Source organism: Mustela putorius, unplaced genomic scaffold (genome assembly GCF_011764305.1).
Source record: "Mustela putorius furo isolate JIRA1106 unplaced genomic scaffold, ASM1176430v1.1 tig00003914_pilon_pilon_pilon, whole genome shotgun sequence".
Lineage (NCBI taxonomy): Eukaryota > Metazoa > Chordata > Mammalia > Carnivora > Mustelidae > Mustela > Mustela putorius.
The window spans coordinates 1,434,456-1,444,305 of NW_025422061.1; positions in this window are offsets into that span (position 1 = coordinate 1,434,456).

Sequence of the window (9,850 nt, forward strand, 5' to 3'; positions counted from 1 at the left end):
GAGCACAAGCAGGGGGAGCAGCGGAGGGAGAGGGGGAAGCAGGCTCCCTGTTTAGCAGGGAGCCCAATGCGGAACTCGATCCCAGGACCCTGAGACCACGACCTGAACCGAAGGCAGAAGTTCAACCACTGAACCATCCAGGTGCCCCTGAACCATCTTTGTAGCCCAGGGATGAATCCCACCTGATCATGTTGGATAATCGTTTTAATGTGCTGTTGGATCCTGTTGGTTACGATCTTGGTCAGAATCTTAGCATCCATATTCATCAGTGATATTGGTCTAAAATTCTCCTTTTTGGTAGGGTCTTTGCCTGGTTTTCGGATCAGAGTAATGCTGGCTTCATAGAAAGAGTCTGGAAGTTTTCCTTCTGCTTCAATTTTTTTAAACAGCTTCAGGAGAATAGGTGTTATTTCTTCTTTGAAAGTTTGGTAGAATCCCTCAGGGAATCCGTCAGGTCCTGGACTCTTGTTTTTTGGGAGGTTTTTGATCACTGCTTCAATCTCGTTATTAGATATCGGTCTGTTCAGGTTGTCGATTTCTTCCTGGTTCAATTTGGGGAGTTTATATTTTTCCGGGATGCCTCCATTTCATCTAGGTTGCTTAGCTTATTGGCATATAACTGTTGATAATAACTTCTGATGATTGTTTCTACTTCCTTGGTGTTAGTTGTGATCTCTCCCTTTTCATTCATAATTTTATGAATTTGGGCTTTCTCTCTTTTCTTTTGGATTAGTGTGGCCAATGGTTTATCGATCTTATTGATTCTTTCAAAAAACCAGCTTCTAGTTTCATTGATACATTCTACTGTATCTCTGGTTTCTACCTCATTTATCTCAGCTCTAATCTTGTTTATTTCCCTTCTTATGTGTGGAGTTGGTTTGATTTGTTGTTGATTCTCCAGTTCTTTAAGGTGTAGAGACAGCTGCTGTGTTCAGGATTTTTCAATTTTTTTTGACGGAGGCTTAGATGGCTATATATTTTCCCCTTAGGACCGCCTTTGCTATATCCCATAGGTTTTGGACTGATGTGTCTTCATTGTCATTGGTTTCCATGAATTGTTTCAGTTCTTCTTTGATCTCCTGGTTGATCCAAGCATTCTTTTTTTTTTTTTAAAGATTTTATTTATTTGACAGAGAGAGAGAAATCACTAGTAGCCAGAGAGGCATGCAGAGAGAGGGGAGAAAGCAGGTTCCCTGTGGAGCAGAGAGCCCAACGCAGGGCTCAGATCCGAGGACCCTGGGATCATGAACCGAGTTGAAGGCAGAGGCTTTAACCCACTGAGCCACCCAGGTGCCCCTGATCCAAGCATTCTTAAACAAGGTGATCTTTAGCTTCCAGGTGTTTGTGTTCCTTCTGAACTTTTCCTTGTGATTGAGCTCCAGTTTCAAAGCATTGTGATCTGAGATTATGCAGGGAGTAATCTCAGTCTTTTGGTATCGGTTGAGTCCTGATTTTTGACCCAGTATGTGGTCTATTCTTGAGAAGGTTCCGTGTGCACTTGAGAAGGATGAGTTTTCTGTTGTTTTAGGGTGGAATGTTCTGTATATATCTATGATGTCCATCTGGTCCAATGTGTCATTCAATGCTCTTGTTTCTTTATTGATTTTCTTCTGAGAGAGGCGGGTTAAGATCTCCTATGATTAGTGTATTCATATCACTATGACTCTTTATCTTAACAGTTTTCTTAAGTAATTGGCTGCTCCCATATTGGGAGCATAGATATTTACAATTGTTAGATCATCTTGGTGGATAGTCCCTTTAAGGATCATGTAGTGTCCTTCTGTATCTCTGACTACAGTCTTTATTTTGAAGTTTAATTTATCTGACATGAGAATCACTACCCCAGCCTTCTTTTGAGGCCCATTGACATGAAAGATGCTTCTCCATCCCTTCACTTTCAGTCTGCATGTATCTTTAGGTTCTAAATGGGTCTCTTGTAGACAACATATGGATGGGTCCTGTCGTTTTATCAAATCTGCAATCCTATGCCATTTTATGGGTGCATTTAGGCCATTCACATTGAGAGTGATTATTGATAGATACGTTTTTATTGACATCGAGTTACCTTTGAAATCTTTCTTTCTGTAGACTGTCTCTATATTTCTGTTCAATGCTATTCTTGGGCTTTTCCCTCTTTTATAGAACCCCTTTAATATTTCCTGCAGTTTCAGCTTGGTGTTTGGATAATCTTTTAAGGCTTGCCGGTCTTGAAAACTCTTTATCTCTCCATCCATTTTGAATGTCAGCCTTGCTGGATAAAGTATTCTTGGCTGCATGTTCTTCTCATTTAGTGCCCTGAATATATCTTGCCAGCCTCTTCTGGCTTGCCAGGTCTCTGTGGACTGGTTTGATGTTATTCTGATGGACTTCCCCCTGTAAGTAAGAAGCCTCTTTGTCCTGGTGGCTTTCAAGAGATTATACCTACAATTATAATTCCTCAATTTGACTATCAGGTGTCGCGATTTTTTTTTTTTGAATGTATAATCTTGGGTGGAGACCGTTCAGCCTCTAGTACATGAACGCTGGTTCCATTCACGAGATTGGGAAAATTTTCATGAAGGACTTGTTCCACTGTATCTTCTAGACTTCTTTCTTTCTCCTCCCCTTCAGGGATTCCAATAATTCTGACGTTGGAACACTTCATGGCATCATTTATTTCCCTGATTCTGTTCTCGTGGTTTCTAAGCTGTTTGTTCCAGGCTTCCTCCGATCTTTTCTCTCTATCTGTCTTCCAGATCCCTAATTCTATCTTCTGTCTCAGTTACCCTAGCTTTGAGAGAGTTTGATTATATTGGAACTCATTGAGAGCATTGTGAATCTCCTCCCTGGTAGCTTTAAGCTCCACCCTAACATTGTGAACATCCTGTCTGGTCGCTTTTAATTGGCCCTAATCAATTCTGTTTGGTCATCCATGGCTTTCTCCAACCTAGCTATTGCCTGGATAATTGTTAACCTGAATTGTCTTTCCAACATATTGTCTATGTTGAAAGCCGTTAGCTCTGTTGCAGAAGGTCCATCCTCTGTATTTTTCTTCTGTTGGGCATTCCTCCTCCTAGTCATTGTGGTGGGAGATGACTGAACAGATGTAGCTGGATGTATCAACTGTGGTGCAGTCAACATGCACCCTGGAACACTTCTGAGCAATCAGGATTCCCCACCCAAACGAGAGACAAAAGAAAAAAAAAAAAAAAAAAAAAAAAAGAAGAAGAAAAGAAGAAAAAAAGAGAGAGAGAGAGACAGGAAAGAAAGGCAAAATGATAAAGAAGGTTCAGCCCAGATGGGCCCCAAGGTAAGATTTATGAAGTAGACAAAAAAAAAAAAAGACATAAAAAAGACTGATACAAGGATATGAGAAGAGAATTCTCATTGTGTGTGAGGAAGGTTGTTTTGATTCTTCCTAGATGTATCTTGATATCTTTGTTAAAGGACTCAACTTTCCTAAGACAAAGGGGATTAAAAATTGGTTTACCTATAGGGGTAGTATTGATTGGGGAGAGGGGATTACTTTGAAGTTTAAGTCTATGTGAATATTAGAGGATAAAAATAAAAAGGAATAAACTAGACTAAACTAAACTAAAATTTAAAAAAAGGAATTCAAAAAATAAATATGCAAAAGAAAAACATACGTGTATGTATCAAAAAGTTCAGGTTAGAAAGGTATTATGGAATTTGATGTACTGTACAGCTCGCTGTGATGGTAAATAGGTTAAAAAAATTACCTATGTGTAAAAAAAAAAAAAAAAACGGAATAGTGGGAATGAGTGAACAATACAAGTTTCCTATGAAGTAGTGGTTGTTCTCTTGTGGTCCTTTTTCTCTCTCTCTCTCTCTCTTTTTTTTTTTTTTTTTCCTTTCTTGGTTTGTTTTCTGGTGTAGAGGCTTGCCACGTGGTTTGTCAGTCAATGATGTTTCCTGAGTTAAGTCCTCCCGCCCCCCTCAAGGGGGTGGGCTCTGTGGAAACTGTTTTTTTTTTCAGACTTTTGTTCTCTGGAGGTTTTTATGCTTGTTCATTTTTTTTTTTTCTCTCACCTTGACCGCCTTTGATGGTTTTTGTAGTTTTAGAGGAAAACAATCTGCACCCTGATCTCCCTCTCAGAGAGAAGCCTCATTCTGGGTGCAGAGCTTAAATAAGTTCCCCCTTGGCCGCTGGCAGAGCAGGTTCCAAGTTGCAGACCCTGAGGGCACAGGATCTTTTGCTTGTACCCAAAGCCAAGTCAGTGGCAGCTGTCTGGGAGCTCCCAGCTGCCAGAGAGCTTCCAAGCATCGATAGCACGCTGAGATTTTGCCGCTGTCCTGGTCTGGGAGTGCCTGGCTTGCACACACCTCTTTCAGAGGGGGCTATGGGTCGCACGCACGTCTCAGGCACTGAGAGAGGGGCGCAAGTCCATAAGCGCCAGGCTGGGCTTTTGTGCACCTCTGTCAGGGGAGAGTTTGGGGTGCGTGGCTTAGGCTTTGAAACAATGGTGAGGGTCAAAAAGCGCTGGCTGGGCCTTTGTAACTCGGGAGCATGAGGGACATGCGCATGTATCTCAAGCTTTGTGGTAGGGCTCTGTGTTCTGCTTACTGGTGTGGCTCCCATCCCCTCACAGGAGCTAGAACCCACGCATTATCGGGCGCACTGGCGGCTTAGGAACCAAGACCTGGCTTCTCCACTGCACTCTCTCTGCCTCAGCGCTGGGGAGGCTGTCCTGGGACCGGGGACTTAAGCCCCTGTCCCTAGCCGCCCGGATTCCCACAATTTCCCCCCACGATCCTTTGCTCTTTTGGAGTGCTATCAACCAGTCTCCAAGTCAATGCTGGTCCCCAGACACAGGGCACTCTTGCTGGTATTGGGGTATTACCTTCCTTTTGTTTATCTTCTGATATCAGTCCGCGGTTTCCATTCTGCTTTTCCTGTCCACTGGCGTCTTCTGCCCCTGTAGAGATCCAGACGTGTTTAATTCTGATCTCAGGCTGATTTCATGGGTGATTGGAGTTCTTTGGTTGGTAATCAGCTCACTTTGGGGTACCGGCTGAAAAGGCGAATCCTCTTACTCTCCTGCCATCTTGTCGCTTCCCCTGTGATATCTCATTTTAATTTTTATTTGCATTTTCATGATGATTAGGGATGTTGAGAACCTTTTCATGTGTCTATTGACCAACTGTATGTCTTCTTTGTAAAAATGTCCATTCAGGACCTCTTACATTTAATTCACTTTCTGGTGTTGGGTCATATAATTTTTAATGTATTTTGCATATTAATTCCTTATCATATATATATTTGCAAATATATTCTCCCATTTAGATTGCTTTTTTGTTTTCTTGATAGCTTTCTTTATTGTGCAGAGCTATTTATTTTGAGTACTGCTAATAGTTTGACTTTGCTTTTGTTTATCTTGCCTGAGGACACTTATCTAGAAAAAAATTTCTACTGCCAATGCCAAAGAAATTACCACGCCTGTTTTCTTCTACAAGTAATGACTTCCAGTCTCACATGAAGATCTTTGATCCATTTTGACTTTATATCTGTGTATGGTGTAAGAATATGGTCCAAGTTCATTCTTTCGGGTAGTGCTGTTCACTTTGCCTAGCACCATTTATTGAAGAGACTGTCTGTTTTCCATTGTACATTGTTGCTTCTTTATCATACATTAATTGACCATATCAAGACAGGTTCCTTTCTGGGCTCTCCATTTTGTTCTATTGATCTATGGGTTTATATATGTTCCAGTACCATACTTTTTTATTATTATTACACCGTTTTAGTATATCTAAAAATCTTTCATTATCATACCTCAATTTTGTTCTTCTTTCTCAGGATGGTTGTGACTATTGAAGTTCTTTCATCATTTCATAAAAATGATAATATTACTTGTTCTAATTTTGTGGAATATGGGATTTTGATAGGGATTAAATTAAATCTGTAGATTTCTTTGGGTAGTATGGACATTTTAACAGTATTGTTTCTCCCAGTTCATTAGTATAGAATATTTTCCATTTATGTCATCTTCAATTTTTCATCAATATTTTATAGCTTTCAGAGTACAATTCTTTCATCTCCTTGGTTAAGTTTATTTCTAGGTAGTTGATTTTGTTTGGTGCATGAATAAATGCAATTTTCTTAATTTCTCTTTCTGTTCAATCATTTTCAATGTACAATAATGCAATAGATTTCTGTGTATTCATTCGGTATCTTGTGACTTCAACAAATGTATTTATCAGTTTCAGTAGTTTATTTGGTGACGTCTTAAAGGATTTCTATATGTAGCATAATTTCGTCTGCAAATAGTGACAGTTTTACTTGTTTTATAGTTTCTAGAATATAGGTTCTTTACCTATTTGGTTATATTTGTTCCTAAGTATCTTATGGGTTTTGGTGCTATTGTGAATTGACTCAGTTCCTTAATTTCTCTTTCTACAGTTACATTATTTGCATTACAGAGAAGCAAATTTCTGTGCATTGATTCTGTATCCTGCCACATTGCTGAATTGTTGTATGAGTTCTAGTAATTTTGGGGTGGGGTCTTTGGGTTTTCCACATAAAGTATCATGTCATCTGTGAACAGAGTCTGGACTCCTACACAATATAATTTAGTTTTCATACTTGAACCATTTCTATCAATGGACTCAGATTTTTGCTTTTTATTATCTCACTCTTTTAGTTAAATGCTGTATCATTAAAAAATCCAAGTGCCTTATGTGGTTATATTTGTCCATTTTCATTGCAGAAAAACATTCCATTTAATAAGCATACCATTACTTATTCATTCAATCTTGTATTTTGATGAACACTGGGAATAGTATCAGTTTGGGCTTATTTATAAACATTTTTATGGACATTCATATATATGATTCTCATTGCCTTTATAAATAAAGTTATTTACCTTCTATATTTAAGATTGTAATTGTTGGACCATAGAGTGCTTACTAAATTGAATAAAGCCAAAATATTTTTTGAAAATTACTACAGCAAGTTATACTCACATCAGTAATTTATGAATTTTTGATTTGTCTTATTTCCTCAGCAGTATTTTGTATACTTTGAATATTTAATATGTGGAAACATGTTAGATATAGGAAGACCTGTCACTGTGCTTTTAATATGCATTTTTCTACTGAGGGTTGAATATTTGTTTATGTGTTTATTAGCCCTCTGGAATAACTCTGTCCTGAAATGTATTTTGGCTTTGCCTATCTATATATCTATGTGTATGTGTGTGTGTGTGTGTGTATACAAACACATACATATAGATATGTATACATCTATAAGTAAAACACATAATCTACTGATGCTAAAACAAGAGGATAATTTTGAATGTATTAAAATAAGCAAGATTTATTAATGAACAGAAGCCATGAAGGAGATGAAAAAGAGCTCCAGACTGAAATATGGCCTTTTTAAAATGTCTGATGAAAATATATGAATATTGAATATATGAAATATATGAAAATTGAATATATTAAAGTATATATGCACATATATAAGTTATATTATATTTGTGTGTGTACATTATATATGTGTGCACATTTTAATATGTATATGAAAATATATGAATATTGAATATATGAAATTATGAAAATTTAGTATACACATATATATGGTTATATCTTTATATATATTTATATATAACCATATATATATATATTTTTTTTTTTTCATCAGACATGTTGAAAAGGCCATATCTCAGTCTGGAGCTGTTTCATCTCATCTCCTTCCTGGCTTCTGTTCATTAATAGTTCTTGCTTATTTAAATACATTCAAAATCATCCACTTGTTTTAGTGTCAGTAATTGTTGTTGTTAGTAGATTCTGTGTCTTATTTGAAATATTTCCCATATAGTATAAAGACTGTCTAAAACCTGTATATTCTTTTGCTTATATTTAGAACTGAAATCCACTTAAATTTGACACTTATCTGTGATATGAAGTCAGAAAGAAAGAATAATTGTTCCATATGAATACCTACTTCCCTGATCATCGTTTATTAAAATGTGTTCTATTTCAATTGATGTTTTGCACTAATTGGTTGGTTCCTGGGTGTCTGTAGGAATTTCAGTGGCAAAAGAGATGAGAGCTAGCACTTCATCCTCATTGAGCTCCAGCCGGCATCAGTCCTGCAGTGGACATTATACATCATCATAAAAGTCATTAGCAGGAGTCACACTGAGGAAACCCTCTTAGTGTGAATCACATTTGTATTATATTCCAAAGAGCTGCATTTTCTGTTCAGGCAAGTAAACCATATGTAGAGCTTTTATTGTACCAATGTCCTGAAGTCTCAAAATATTTGTGTTACACAACTTTTCACTGTAGTTACTTCTTTGGGAGAGGAGTTGTGATGGGACCACAGAAGGGTGAAGGGACCCTTCAGAGACTGACGGAACTGTGTAAATCTCCTTTCCACTGGGAAGTAACAGATTTACTGCCCCACAGAAGACTTGTTGGGCAGACTTTCTGGGCAGACAAAGAGCCATCAAGGCCTTTCAAACGGGTAGCAGCCCTTTGTCCAAGGTATCTCTATATGAAAACCACCTGAGATGTCTTTTCCACCTCATTTCTTCTTTAGATTACTCTCAGTCCTTGACAGCTGTTACAGCTTTCCTCTCTCCCTATTTTTTTCCCTTTCTTCATATTATGTTATCTTTCTCAGATTATGTTCTGAAACCCAACATGTATATATTCTCCAGTCCATCAGCTTTCCCCATCTAGTTATTTGACCAGGAACTTCTTCTGACTTCAATATCTGGACAGTTCTTTACTTCCCAGAGAAGTAGATGCTGGTGCATTCCTGTGGAAAATGAACTCCAGAGTTCAGCATCAGGAGTCAGCCTCAGTGACTGATCCTCAGCCACTGACTTTTTTGGGAGCTTTCAGCTCCAATGAAAGTCTATGTACTATTATGAAAAAAGACCTCCAGCATATTTCTGGGGAGAATAACAAACCTAGAGAATTTATCCCAGTTCAAACCTTCAGTTTGTTCTCTTTTATTAAAGGTCTCTTAGGATTTGTTTCCTTCTTTCTATTTTTTCCTGTTACTGTATGTTCATCTGTTTTGTTTCTTTAATTCCACATATGAGTGAAATCCTATGGTAGTTATGCTTCTGTGATTGACTTATGTCTCTTAACGTAATACACTCAAGCATCATTCTCATCCTTGCAAAGGGCAATATTTCATTGATATCACTCCTGAGTACTATTCCATTACATATATACATATACATATCACTCTATTTAAGCTGTTCATCAGTTAATGGACAGTTGGGCTCTTTCAATGTTTTGGATATTGTTGATAATGCAGCCATTAACACAGGGGTATGCATACGTCTTTGAATCAGTGTTTTTGTGTCCTTCAGGTACATACCAAATAGTACAATTCCTAGATCAAAGGGTAATTCTTATTTTAACATTTTGAAGAAACCCCAGGTTTTCCAGATTGGCTACACCAGAATACTTTGCCACCAATAGTTTATGAATATTCTGATCTGCCTACATCCTCACCAACATCTGTTTCTTCCTGTGTTGTTAATTATTACTGTTCTGACAAGTGTCAGGTAATATCTCAACTTGGTTTTGATTTGTATTTCCTTGATGATAAGAAACAGGGAGAATCATTTAATGTAGCTTATAGCCATCCAGATGTATTTTTTGTAAAGATCTATTCATGTCTTCTGTCCAAGCTTTAACTGCATTATTTTTTGGGGGTTCTGTGTGATAAGTATGATAAGTTCTTTACAGATTTTGGATACTACTGCCTTATCAGATAGAAAGCAGTAGCCTGGTTGGTTGATTCTTTATTTCACTGTATAGAAGTCTGGTATTTTAATGGGCCCCAAAAACTTAATTATAGCTTTTGTGTTCAACACCTCTGGCA